Source organism: Equus quagga, chromosome 4, assembly GCF_021613505.1.
Source record: "Equus quagga isolate Etosha38 chromosome 4, UCLA_HA_Equagga_1.0, whole genome shotgun sequence".
In the NCBI taxonomy this organism is placed as follows: Eukaryota; Metazoa; Chordata; class Mammalia; order Perissodactyla; family Equidae; genus Equus; species Equus quagga.
This window is the reverse complement of record NC_060270.1, coordinates 104,899,539-104,913,823: the sequence shown is the minus strand read 5'-3', so window position 1 is coordinate 104,913,823 and position 14,285 is coordinate 104,899,539.

Genomic DNA, 14,285 nt, shown 5'->3' with positions numbered 1-14,285 from the left:
GTTTTACCTCCTTCCTTATTTCACCTTCCCCATCCTTTGCTTCAGCTCTTTAAGACTGTTTGCTTCAGGCTGTGGTTTTGATCTGAGCCACCAGTCAAATTCAAACAAAAACAAAACAAAACAGGGATTACATTCTTAGTATCTGACACACTTGAGCTCAAGACTAAAAGTATTAAATAAAGCATGAAAGGACTTCTAATAAAACTAGAAGCTGCAATTCACAATACGCATATAACCATTATGGATATATATGCACCAAATGACACACCTACTACAGAACATGCAAAGAGAGACACTTTAACAATATCAGTCTTTATATGTGACACTCACAGTCCGTTTAAGTATAAAAAATATATAATCCTACAGAAGACTTAAAGTACAAAATTAATCTAGTTAATTTTATGAATATATATTAAAGTTGGGAACCTGAAAATTGAGAAAACAATCTTTTCAAGTTCACTAGACTCTTGACTATACACAAAGTCTGACTACATATTAATCATAAAACAAAAAAGTTTAAGTCCACAAAAGAAAAATAACATGAACAACACTCTGCGGTCCAATGCAGTAAAAATAGGCATTAATGACAAAATTTTTAAAAGACCCTGCTTATTTAGAAATCTATAAAACTTATTAAACAATTCTTAGGTCAAAGGGGAAACACAAACATCCAAAAATAGTGATAATGGAAACACTACATAACAGATTCTCTGGGATACCATTAAGGCAATGATCAGAGGAATTAAATAATTAGGTTAATAAAAGGGAAAGTAAAGAACTTCTGATTTCCTGTTTGCATATAAGGAACTCGAAAGTCGCCTCTCTGTCCTCCCAACAAGTAAAGAGCTGAACAGATTGAAAAATTGACATCCCTTCTTGGATGTGGAAGAGTGAAGAGGACACAGGAGAAACCACTGCCCTCAAGAATGGAGAAACAGACAGATGAATGCAGGGTCACGGCTTACCGGAGAGGAGACTCATGAGTGGAAAACTCTGTAGAAACCAGGGCCAGGATAGGAAAATCTGAACTGTAATTAATGAATTTCTGGAGGCTCAGCGTGGAGAACACTGGAACTTAAAATCTCCAGGAGGATCCAGTCATGGGATGAGGGGCACGTTATTGTGATATTTACCTCTAGGAGCTGGACTAAGTTTCTGCAGGAAATATCAGAGAAAAATCCCTTTATGCTTCCAGCAGGGGGAGGGAAAAATAAATCATTTTGAAATATAACAGAGGAGTCTGTTCTTAACAAGGTCTGCCTTCAGGGGAAACTAGTTAACCAGAGTCTGACTTTCTGGGGTATTATCAGAGCCTAACTGACCTGGGAAAGAGGAAATATCCAACTCCAGCCCACTCTAGCCATCCTGTACCATCTATAGGTGGGGCACAGGGTAGCAGTGGGGAGGAACCAAGGAACACTTGTGAAGTTCACCGCCCAGAGGCGCAGGGTCACTAAAGGCTGAGACCTAATCAGAGGACTGTAGAAAGCTTCCCTTCCCCTCACACTTTACCAGCACATTAGTAAAGGTCTATTTGTAGGAGTTCCAAGTACATAATGTCTGGCTATTAAAAAAAATTACAAAGCATACCAAAAGGAAAAAGGCACAATTTAAAGAGACAGAGCAAGCATCAGAACCAGACATGGCAGGGGTGTTGAAATTATCCCACTGGGAATTTAAAACAGCTAATGGTTAAATGATAAGGGCTCTAATGGATACAGTAGACAGCATGCAAGAACCAAAAATAAGTGCTGGAGATAAAAAGCACTGTAACAGAAATGAAGAATGCCCTTGATGAGCTTCTTAGTAGACTGGACGTGGCTGAGGTAAGAGTCTCTAAGCTAAGGGATATATCAACAGGATCCTCAAAAACCAAGAAGCAAAGAGAGCAAAGACTAAAAAAATACAGAAGAGAATATCCAAGGTCTGTTGGACAACTACAAAAGATGGAACACACATGTAATGGGAATATCAGAAGGAGAAAAAAGAGAGAAAGGAACAGAAGAAATATTTGAAACAATAATGACTGAGAATTTCCTCAAATTAATGTCAGACACCAAACCACAGATCCAGGAAGCTGAGAGCACTCCAAGCAGGATAAATGCCAAAAAATCAAAACCAAACAAACAAAAACTACACCTGGGCACATCATTTGTAACTACAGAAAACCAAAGATAAAGAAAAACTTCAGAGGGGAAAAAAATACATTATCTGTAAAAGAACAAAGATAAGAATTACATTTGTCTTCTCTTCAGAAACCAGGCAAGCAAAAAGAGAGTGGAGTGAAATATTTAAAGTGTGGAGAGAAAAAACTCCCACAGACTTAGAATTCTGTACCTTCAAAATTATTCTTCAAAAGTGAAGATGAAATAAAGACTTTCACAGACAAATAAAATTGAGGGACTTTGTTGCCAGTAGACCTGCCTTATAAGAAATGTTAGAAGTTCTTCAGAGAGAAGGAAAACAATATGTCAGAAACTTGGATTTACATAAAGTAAGGAGAGCATAAAGAAGCAATAAGGGAAGTTTAAATGAGAACTTTCATTTTTCTTATTCTTGATATATACTTACGCATGCTTATATATAAGTGAAATGAATGACAGCAATGATACAAGGGATGGAAGGGAGGAATAGGGATATTTTGTTATTATAAGAGACTTGCAATACCTATAAAGTGGTCTAGTGTTATTTGAAAGTGGCTTGGATTAGCTGTAAACGTAACAGTGTATTTGGGATTTTTACCAATATAATTAGAACAAAGCAAACAATCAAAGGCAGCATATGAATTAGAAAGGACTATCTCTAGTGTGTGTGTGTGTGTCTGTGTTTGTGTCTGTGTGTCTGTGTGAGTGCAAAAGAGAAAGGGAAGAAGAGAGTTAAAACAAATATAGCAAAATTAAGATGGAAGGTATACAGATGTCTATAGGCCTATTCTTATTTATTAGGAACTCAAGAGACATAAAACATTGTACTCAGCGTACAGAGTGTTTATTAAAGATAAACAGGCTTGGTCTTTGCCCTGTAGATACCTATGATCCAATAAAATATACAAACAGATCAAATATACAATCAACAAAACGATACCATTGTAAATTCTAAAATTATCTCTTGTGAGAAGTTGAAACATGATTATGTTGGCAAATTAAGAATGGATGACTCTAATACAAAAGTTTCTGAGAAGAGGTGGAGCATGAAGGAATTGTGAGAGAAATATGAGTTGGCAAACAGGAGGAGGGAGGAAACTGAGTCATGAGGTTCAGCTCAGGCAAATGTGGCTATTTGTGTGAAGAGGCCCAAGTTGCAGGGTGGGCAGCAGGAGCTCATGCACATGTGAAAGAACATTTTAAGCAAGTCCATAGGCTCCAGCTTGGGGTGAGGGACGGGGGAGAAGGAAGGGATCTGTGTGGAATATCAGTTTCCTCCTTCTCAGTTGTTGCACTGTTCAAAAGTCTGCAGAGGTTTGTAATTGAAAGTGTATAATAGAAGTAATAATAAGAATGATAGAGTTAACCTTTATTAAGCCCTACTGTATACTAAAACATTTTGCTAAGTAAGAAATGCTAGGCTCAGCACCTCTATGTTATTTTCTGCTGTACAGTTCCTTCTCTCAAAATTCATAGGGGCTCTCTGCTGTCACAGAAGCCTGAGTAGAGAGCCACTCAGGAGGCTGTGATCTCCTTCCCAGTCAGTGATAAGTGGGGGGCACAGTCTGGCCCACCTCCCATCTGTGTCCGAAGTCCAAATAAGAGCAGAGAGCTCAGGAGGTATTATTGTACATGCCCTTTTCATTAGCATTCAGTTTTGGTCTGTTGCTTATGATGAGATAGGACAAGCATTTTCAGGGTGCTCCATTAAATTTCTTCCTAACGCCTGAATATCTTTATGATAGTGGGAAGATAAGATGCCCTTGTCCTCCACGTCCTTTTATTATTCACTCTAACCTGGTTCTCGAGTGTCTCCATTCACCCATTCTGAAGCCTTCTTTTCCTAATCTTTGTAGATTATTTCTCCATTTTTTGAAGACCGGGCAGTTGGCTCTTAAATGTTTCCTGCGGTCCTTTCATTTCACTGAATTTTAAATATTTCAGCCAATTTGAAGAGTTCATAATGATGAATAAGATTAAGCTTGGAGCTTAACCTTTTGAAACTGGGTGACGCGTTAACTCGGCTGGAACGCTGGTTAATTTAACAGCAGGAGTTGAATTAACTTGTCACAGCTCTGCCATTGTTAAATTTCCTGCTCCTGATCCTTGTCCCAGTCTCACAGAGCTTGGTTGTCCTGGGACCAGGGGATGAGCTGGGGTGAAGAATGGAGCGGAAATGGGAAAGGAAAGGTGGCACGTATTGTTAGAATGGCAGCAGGGTGACCAGAAATGGCCAGATGAATAATCCATTTTAGTTGCAGAAGACTAGAAGAAAACAGCAGAGGAGGGAGCATGAGAAATAAAGGACAGTGCAGGGCATCATGGAGGGTGTGAAATGAAGACCAGAGAGAGAGGATGAGACGCTAAAGAGAGGAGGCAATGGGCGATGTGACTTGAATTTCTTGGAAATGCATTATGTTCGGCACATTAGAAGCTCTTAATAGTGGCAATCTGCCACGCAAAAGTAAAATTACCTGCTTAAAAATACCCTGCATTAGGCAGAAATGAAAATGTTGAGCCATGGGAATAATTTCAGAGATGGTCTCAGCAAAGACAGGGAAGTTATTCTAAATCTGGCTCAGCAGAAATATTTATTTTGCATATTTGTAGATCTTTCTCAAACATTTTGGCTTAATGCACTTTAGTTGGGAAGAGGGGAAGAGAGTGAAGGGTGGAGGGAGTGGGGACAGTGAATTGATGGAGGGGCAGAGGTGAAAGCACGGTAGTCTTTCCCCAAGGAGGAATGGGGAGAGCATTTGTGGAGGCTGGGGATAGAAAATAAAAGCAGAAGCAGCCCCAGCAGTTATGTTTACACAGCTACCTTTCCCTTAAACAAAGTAGTGGGCATTGCTGGGCTGGAACGCTCTGGGCATGGATTGCGGACATCATGAGTAACTCTCAAATATACGTTACCTCAGGTTTGCTATTCCCTCTCAGACAGGAAGCTTTGTGCAGTAGAGTAAGCTTCAGGGCAGAGGCCTAATGACACCTGAAATACAGGCAAAATAACCAGTCTGCTTCTGAGCACCAGCTGCTTTGAGGCCCATCGGTAGTGATCACCTAGAAGCCTGTCTTCCTTTCAATTGTTTCAGCAGCGCCTTAACAGCGAAAGGACATTTTCTTTTCTATTTGTATGATTTTGTTTGAGGGCTCATGTTATTCCACGGATGCTCTAACAGGTTTTCAATTTCCAAGGTAGTTGCCTGAAAAGACTGTTGGCTGTTCGGGAGCCTAAGCAGCGCTCAGTAGCTGGCTCTGAAGCGGATTACTAAGGATTCCAGGGCCTTTTGCTTCTGTCCCAAATTACTTTAAGGTCTAGCTATCAGATGGCGGGGCTGTGTCTGATGGATCAAGAGAGTGAGGCAAGTGGAGAGAAGGTGAAAGGGATAAGTCGGAGCGAGAGGACAAAAGGAAGGCAGAAAAGAAGAAAGTGCAGCAAGAGAGGGAAAGAGCGAAGAATTTCTTGTTTAGTTTCAGGATAGAAATTAAACCCTCGAGGCGTTTTAAATTCACCAATTGATGTTAAAAGGCACTAAGAAAGTTTTGAATCTGTGTAGCTATAAAGCAAGGCACTGACAAGTCACCTTAATGAAAGAGACTTGATGAATTAGTGGGTAAGATGGAACTAGCCTCCTATACCAAGAGCAGTTGGCTGAATGCATGCTTGTTTTGCTTCAGAGAGTCCAGGCAGGGGGACCATTGTTCATGAAAGTTGGGCAGACTTTGGGGGTGTAAATTTGCATAGTAGCTTACACTGCAATAGTTAACTACGTTTCCTTTTTCAATGGAAGTAAAATAAAAAAATTTCCTTTTCACCATCCAAAGGGTATATAAGTCTCATAATAAAAACAACATCTAGTATGAGGTAGAATTGTCTTATTCTCCATCAAAAGGATTTAGTTTTTTGGTTTTAAGGGATCTTTAAATTATTTGGTGTGTGGAGCATGAACCCTAAAGGCCATACTCCATAGAAACTCTAACACCATCCTTGAACATGACGATTCTCAGTGTTGCTTGGCACACCTACCTGAGTTTGCTTGAACTTAGCATTTCTGTTAGATAATGAAAATGAAGGAAAATTCAATTAAAAAAAGAGGGATGCAAGAATTTCTATTGTCTCAGATGAATAAAACAATGATTTCCAAACTATGCTTCGTGGACTGTTAAATGGAATGGCTCTCTATGACAAAGGTATTCCAAAACTTTATTACTGCACATCTCCAGCATGTGTAAAGAACTTCTCAAATATATTTACCAGAGAATCACTTTCTTCGCAGAATACCAGTCCTTACATTTCAGAACAGAGCTATTCTTCTGAAAAATATTACAGTTTTTCTTTCACCGAGTGTTCATGAACATTCTCAGAAGCAACTGACCTACAGCCCATTCAGAGAAAGGATAGAATTTGACATTCTCACTGCCACCAGTGTGATTTGATGCTATAGGGTTTTCCGTAAGAAATATTTGGTTATATATGTCATGCTAGCTTGGGCAGTGCCCTCAGCTTGTGGTGACTTCTATTTGTTGTGGACAGTGTCCCAGTAACTTTGTGTGTACAAGCTAAAGAGGTGCCACGGAGTTGCTACCAGGAAAACTCTCAAGATCTCAAGGTTTCAATGAGCTAAGAGGGTACATTTTGTAGCTTCAGAAAAGGGGGAGATGTGGGCTGCTCTGCTGTGTCTGGACAGGACATCTGTTCTCCTAGTCAAATGGCCATCCAGGCACCTCAGTGCTACTTTATGTGCCTGTAATTTCCATTATGACTTTAGACTGTCATCTTTCGGCATATATTCATTTATTGTTTTTAGCTACAATCAGGGCAGTAATAGGAGAGCAATTCTGGGGAGTGAGTGCTCAGATAAAATATGTAAACCCTGGCAATAGTGAGGTCTACTTTGCCACACCTCATATTTCAGTTCACAGAAATGTGTGTGGGGGCTGACATAAGTACTCCCTGTTGTGTTATTGCTTACAGCTCAGTAGCCCTTTGAGAAGAGCGGAGAATAAAGGACTGCCGAGAGCGGGTGTCGTCGAAACGACAGTGCTAGAGAGGGTGCCTACAAGCACCTGAGAGAGTTTTATGTTTTTCAACAAATGTTTTCTTGATGTTATCCTTAAATCCCACCTGCGTTTCCTTCTCTCGCCAGCCACATCAGTCGCCTCTCTGCTTTTCAGGCTTCCTTTTGAGGCATCAATGAACCTAAAGGAAACCAGCGTGGTGGGAATTTCACGACACCTTGCAGCATATCGCGCTTTCTTGGCAAGCAATGTCACTGAATGGCATTCAGACTCTCACGGCAGGATCACAGCTGATCAATAATTTCTAGGTGCCCCTTCTGAGTGTGTCAGAAGCAAAACCAAGGAATGTGACTAGACCAGTTAGAAATAGCACCCTGACAGGAAAATTCCAGGGCAGTCAAAAGATAAATTGTAACATTTGGTTATATTACTATGTGCTAAGGCTCCTTCTTGACAGGAGACATTTGGTTCCCATTTTAAGGCTGCAGAGGGCTTTAACTAAGCATAAAGATATGAGTGTCACCAAGGAGTGTTTCAAACAGCTACATTAATAAATTGAGGTTGTCAAATCTCCCCTTGTGATTTTAAGGCTGAGAAACGATCATCCAGGTATAGACCAAAAGGTTCCATTAGAAAACTATTTTAAATGCTCTTACCCTGGTGAAGCCTCCCCTAATGAAATGGAAATAATGTTATGATTTCTAAATGATTTTTTCCCCACTTTTCTAAGAAAAAAGTCTCTCATCTTGCAGTACAATATGGTTATTTTTTTTTTTTTAGCCTCATTTCTCTTTCGTAGTAGTAGGTCTAGTTATATAGATAGTGGCTACATGATTAACTGGGAATTCCAACAGTTTATTTACTTTTTAAAATATGAAATAATACAATGCCTTTCCAGCACAGTGCTAAATATAAGAGAACTTGTTAAGTATTTTTGGGTGAGGAAGAGCACAAAATCCACTCTCTTGCTTTGTGTTGAGCATGTAGAGTGGAAGACATCAACTATTACAAACATCCCTGTCACCAATGCCAGACATTGATGGCTGCATGTAGAATGCAATGTGTTTGGGGATAAGGAAAAGGAAACTCAATTTTTGGACTCGTATCCTTATCCTCTTTTTGTAAATTAGCCAGCTGAAGGTCAGACTCCTTGAGTGGTCCTGTAGGTCATAAATGGTCAAGGCAGAATTTGCAAGGAGATCTCCCAGACTCTAAAGCCCTTGCTCATTCTTTAATACAAGACTGTGTCCTAGTCAGTACCAAAAAAATTGGTGCTAACAGCTTATTTATTGTTTTCAGCCTCGGTTATTTCATCTATAAAATGGGAATAATGTTACATTCATTCCAGAAATTTCAAAAGTGCTGTAAAGAAAAGAGACGAGAGATGTACAGAAATTAATATAATCTCCTAGTTAATGGTGTTAAAATTAAAGTAGGCTCTTAGTTAATGGCATTCTTCATGATCATCATCCTCATTATCCTCCATTTCAACCAAATTGTAAAGTAGCTTGTAAAGTTAGTTGGGATAAGTCATCTTAAAGGGATAAGGTTAATACTGATCAGTTATTCGAAAGGGCTAGCTTTGACAGAGAAGGGGAAGGGTCATTCAAGTTTACACGGAATGTCTGTGCCATATCTTGGAGGCAAGATAATTTTAATTTAATGTTGTTGCTTTTGGGGGCTGCAATGGATCCTTCTTAGACTGATGGCAATTGTCAAGTAAACAAATTTCTTCCTCACCTTAAAATCCAACCAGGAGCGGAGGAATTCCTTTTCCTCAGCACAAGTACTTAGCAAACCCGAGGCTGTTTGGTTATGGCCAAATACCAATAGGCAAGTTGTGTTGGAGCAATTGACCTTAGTGACTGCTCCTTTCAGTGCTGTTGAGAGCATTGCTGCGTGGAACTACCGATTCCAGTACCTTACTCCTCTCCGTTTGTACTACAGGGGTCAGATGGGCTAGGGTAACACAGGGTCACCCTAGAAGCCTAATCTACTCTGGATCTTGTGGACCCAGAATACTCTAAACATGGAACAGATTTCTTGGAGAGAAACTCCAAAAAAAATAGCAGGTTGGCAAGACTTGATCTAAAAGGAACCACATTTTCAAGAAGCTTGGAACCAATTTCTAGAGTTGGTTTTTCAGGGATATTCAGAGTTGATTCGGAGTCTCTGAGTGATTTACACGAGAAGAGCGAAAAATAGCAATCTCTTCCCCTTGGAATTTGTTGTTTTGTCACTCGTATTATATAGGCTACTAAAGAGAGCCAAACTCGAAAATGTTATCATAAAGACAAAGTGAATTAATATTTATCTTGGAACTAGTGAGCCACTGAATGCTGTCTAAGAATTTGGCTAATTAAGAAAGACAAAACATTTCTTGTTTTGCAACAATTTTCTGAATTTTACATTTCTTTTCTCCTTTAAGGAATGGAAAATGCAAGACTGATATGGCAGTCATTTGAAATTAATTTCAAAAGCCTACTCAGTTTACTACTTAAGATCAAAGTCTGCATTTTTCTGACATTCTTTTGATACTAATTACCATTAGAGCTTAATTGACTTCCATCTGGAGAAGGATATACGTATATATACATATATACACATGGAAGTGTGTATGTATACACACACACACATGCAATGTTGTTTTACATGCACACGTGTTTGTCTATATATATAGACACACATATACATGTATGTCCATAATATGCTAAAATAAACCAGTAAAATAACTGAGTTTTAAAATCCAGAATTGACTTATTAAGACATTTTAAAGGTATTTTACAAAATAAAAGACAATAGAAACCAAGCATGAAAGTAAGTTAAAGATTTTGTGTAAGAAAAAATTCTGTTCCAGCCCCCTTGCCACTCCGTAAGACCTTTTTGAAATGTAGAAGCAAAAGCACAAGCCACTCTCCAAGCTCTCTCTCTCTCTCTCTCTTTTTTCCTCACATTTTATAAAACTGCAGTTTTATTGCGAGATAATATGGTAAAAAAGATTCATTGTAAGGGTTACCTAACAACATTGGTGGTGTTGATGAATAGTTGCAATTAATACATTCCCTTAATTAGTCTGATACCCAGAAGATGCACCTGGCAGGTCATTTTAATACTACAATTGATTTATAGCTGCTGGAAATGATTTTACCAGCTATCTTCAGAGAGTACAATTAGAGTGGATTTTATTTTTTTATGCATTTTCACTGAGGAATAAACATAAAAGGTCTATGTAATTCAGAACAAAGCAGCTATAATGTACTAATGGTTTATGGATTTTATTAATATTCAGCTAACATTAGAGGCAATTTTAGGGGAGAGCAACCTATTTTCTTTATGAAGTATTCAGTTTTTTAGTATCTGAGTGCTTTGTTTAAAAAATAAACCTTGATATTTTCTGTTGAGTTGCTTCTATTTCTTATAGGAAAAACATCGCAAGTTACAACATATGAAAAAAGAAAATAAAAATTTTAAGTGCTATTTATTAATTGCCTGCAGATGCATTTATATTCCAGATATTTGCTTTTTTAAATACATGTAAATTTAAAAATAAGTCATTAGGCATTCATGTGATTTAAATAGTGCTTGCATTAATATAATTGTTGGGCTAATGGATGGAGTCTGTTAGTGATGGAGGGACTTGCACTTCGTGCTTGAACAGGTAACAGAATATTTTAAGAACCTGATTACATATCTGGCTTTTAATTCCCTATTTATCTGGGATATTAATTTTGCTAATCGGGAATCTTTGTCCTTCTCTCTGATCATCCATAACATGGGACCAATTTAGTTGTTTAGTTTAAGATAGTAGGACAATGAGAAATTGGTTTCACAGCTAAAGCCAATAGACCTATGAAAAATATTAATATTTAAATACACCATTCCTATAACTAAAGTGAATGCTACTGAAAAAATGTCCTTATCAAAGAGTGAGTGAATCACTATTAGCGCAAGGAAAATCTACATATAATAATCCAAAATTTTGGGGGCCAGCTCAGTGGCATAGTGGCTAAGTTCACATGCTCTGCTTCTGTGGCCCGGAGTTTGCAGGTTGGGATCCCTGGCATTGACCTACACACCACTAATCAAGTCATCCTGTGAGGCGTTCCACATACAAAATAGAGGAAGATTGCCACAGATGTTAGCTCAGGGCCAATCTTCCTCACCAAAAAACAAAAATAAAAAAAAAACCTCCAAAATTCACTTAAAATTTGTCCTATGCCTATTTAGCGAAGGCCTACTACATTCAACGTACTAAGCTTAGAAGTGCTGTGTATTCAAGAGGGAAAAACAAAAGGTCTCTGTCAACATGGAATTACAGTGTGGTGGGGAAGGGCAAGAGGATTCGTCAACTGAGCTGCAAATACAAAATTGTAAGCTGTTGACTTCCATGAAGGAAAAGCTGAAGAGCATGTGAAAGGATATCACAGGGACGCCCGGTTACTGCTAGATTTGTGTGGTATGGAGTCTAAACTGGAAATTGACAGCCTGGTCCAAACCCCATAGAAATGCATCACAGCACCCATAATGTCCCATAATAATCTCTCTCCTCCGTCAACAGTGAAGAGCCTTCTGAACCCCCATCACTAAGTGATTTTGCCTTTTTTGTTTGGTTTGTTTTTTGTAGTTGGTAATAGATTTGCAGAGTCATTTTGTATCTTGTCCAAATTTCCATCTTATGAATGCTACACATTGCAAAGACAGCCAGCCAGGGTTAGCAGTAGAGTTTAGGATCAAGTATTTGAATTCTTTGGCAATTGATCATCCACGTAGAGTATAATTCATTAAATCTCACAACATATATTTTTAAAATAAGGTGTTCGTAGCCAATGCCATTCTGGATAACTGAGGATTACTTTAAATTAGTCTTAATACATTTGTCTGGAATCGTTAAGGCAAGATGATATCTCAAGACACTTTAAGGCCTTTGATTCTGTACCTTTTCTGTAAAACTGCAAGTTAAAAAAAAAAAAAATCTATGCTTGTTTACCAAACAGTGCTGCTGCCCATAAAGGTTCTGAGACTCCCTGGAGAAGGTCCTAATGCCAATAGGATGTGGCATGATGACTTCCAGTAGCATTAGAGGGCCACAGGAATTTGAAAGTTTCCAGGTCTTGGAAGCAAAGACATTTTCTTCTGCTAACATTCTGGCATAGCTGACAGAGGGTTAAAGTAGGATGCCTGTTGGCTTCCAGTGCCTGCTAACCCCTCTACGACCACTTCTGTGGTTATACTGAAGGAGTCGGTTACCACTTCCTAAATTACAGGATAGGGACTTCAAGAGGTCATTTTACCCATCCCCCTGCTTCTGGGCAGGACAGTACTTAATTATCTTGGCTCACAGAGCTCTCTCTGAAACCAATTGATGCATAGATGCAATCATTTGCCTCGGGGGAACACGATGCTATGTAGATTGTTTTTGTTTATTTCTAGTTTTGACGAATGAACATTTAAAAGTGAAATCCTCTCCCACTTGATTTTGTTTGCAATGTGCTCTAAATTATATTCTGCTCTGGTTCTCATGCTGCAGGAGGTTTTTAATGCCGAACAGGATCACTAACAGCCATCTGTGCCTGGCCCCAGGCAGGGACTCTCCTAGGATATGTCTACACTCACCTGTCAGCACCACAGGTTTAGGCTGCTAATGTCATTTGAACACTTTGCATTGAAAGAAATAGGAATAAAAAGGTAGTTTTGTGTCCTGTGGGAGAGTCATTATTCTTACAACTTGCTGGGCAGCTCCTCCTTCCTAACTTCACTGCTGGCAGTTGAAGCAACTCATGTGACTTTACATTCTTTTTCAAGAAAATTTTTAAGAGGAGCTAAAACTAACTTCTGATTTAAATGCTTAAGAGATACTTGTTCCTGGTGCTTTTTCTCCTAATTTCCCTCTAATTTCTGTGCTTATGAAGACACAGGAAATCATGAAAATCAAAACACAAAATCATTCTGTGGCTTGTAAATAATTTTTAAACAAGAAACAGACGAGTCTCAATCACCTAAAAGAAGGTGGGCAGATTCTTTCTTCTTTCAAAGTGTGCTTCCTGACTCAGAAGCCTAGAGTCTGTATCCAGCAGAAGACTAGAGGACATCTCACCCCTGGTGGTGGCTTGTGGGAGCTGGACAGAGACTGTGGCCTGTGGACCAGCAGCATCTCCATCCCTTGGGAGTCTGTGAGAAATGAGGGATCTCAGATCTGCCCAGACTTACTCAATCAGAATCTGCATTTGAATAAGATCTGAAGGTGATTTGTGTACTCATCAAAGTTTGGAAAACATTGCTTAAAAGTTTGAGACCATCTCCCACTATGCGGCATTAAGAAATATACATGTTAAGAGAGATAGATGTTGAAGATGAGAATTTTAACCAAAGTTAAGGGTATTCTATTTCAGCTCATGCTGACAATTTTTAAGTTAGGAGACCTAGTAAAAATTGCCTTTTTTTCCTCTTTATCCACAGCAGAATTGCATAGGATAATAAAATGGCTTTTTTTTACTTTTTTCCAGGATACTTTAGTAATTAATTTTTGCGTATTTAAACTTATACTAGATGACCTGGGACATGACACTTTGCTTTAATTTGACAGAGGCTATCTAGTGGTGGATATCACTCATTGATACCATTTTAACTTCCTTTCCAACTAAGATCTCTGAATGACTCTGTGTTAAGTACGCTTAAAAATCAGAACAGGGGCCTATCTCTCTTATAGTCAGACAATTATATTACTTAAAACTTAATTTATGCAGTTTTATTCATGCAATTAGATGAAACTATGTAAAAACTGCAGAAAGCCTGGAAGTACACCAAAATATTCTCTATACTTTTTTGTATTTTTGGTTTTCTATATAGAATATGTTTTTTTCCTGTGGCAGCTGCCACATGAGTTTCAATAAAGGTGTAATAAGTATTTTTGAATGGATGAATGCAAGTGTGTAGAATTTACTCCTTCATAGCTAGTGTTAACTGTGAGGGATTTGCATTATAAATTTTGAGATGGTGTCATCCATAAGGCTTGAATTATAGTGGCTAATTTGTACAGACACAATCAAGTCTGGTTAGTGATAGAAAAGTACAGTCTTCAATGCTCTCTTCCTATTTCTTTTCTCCCAAACATCGTGGAATTTC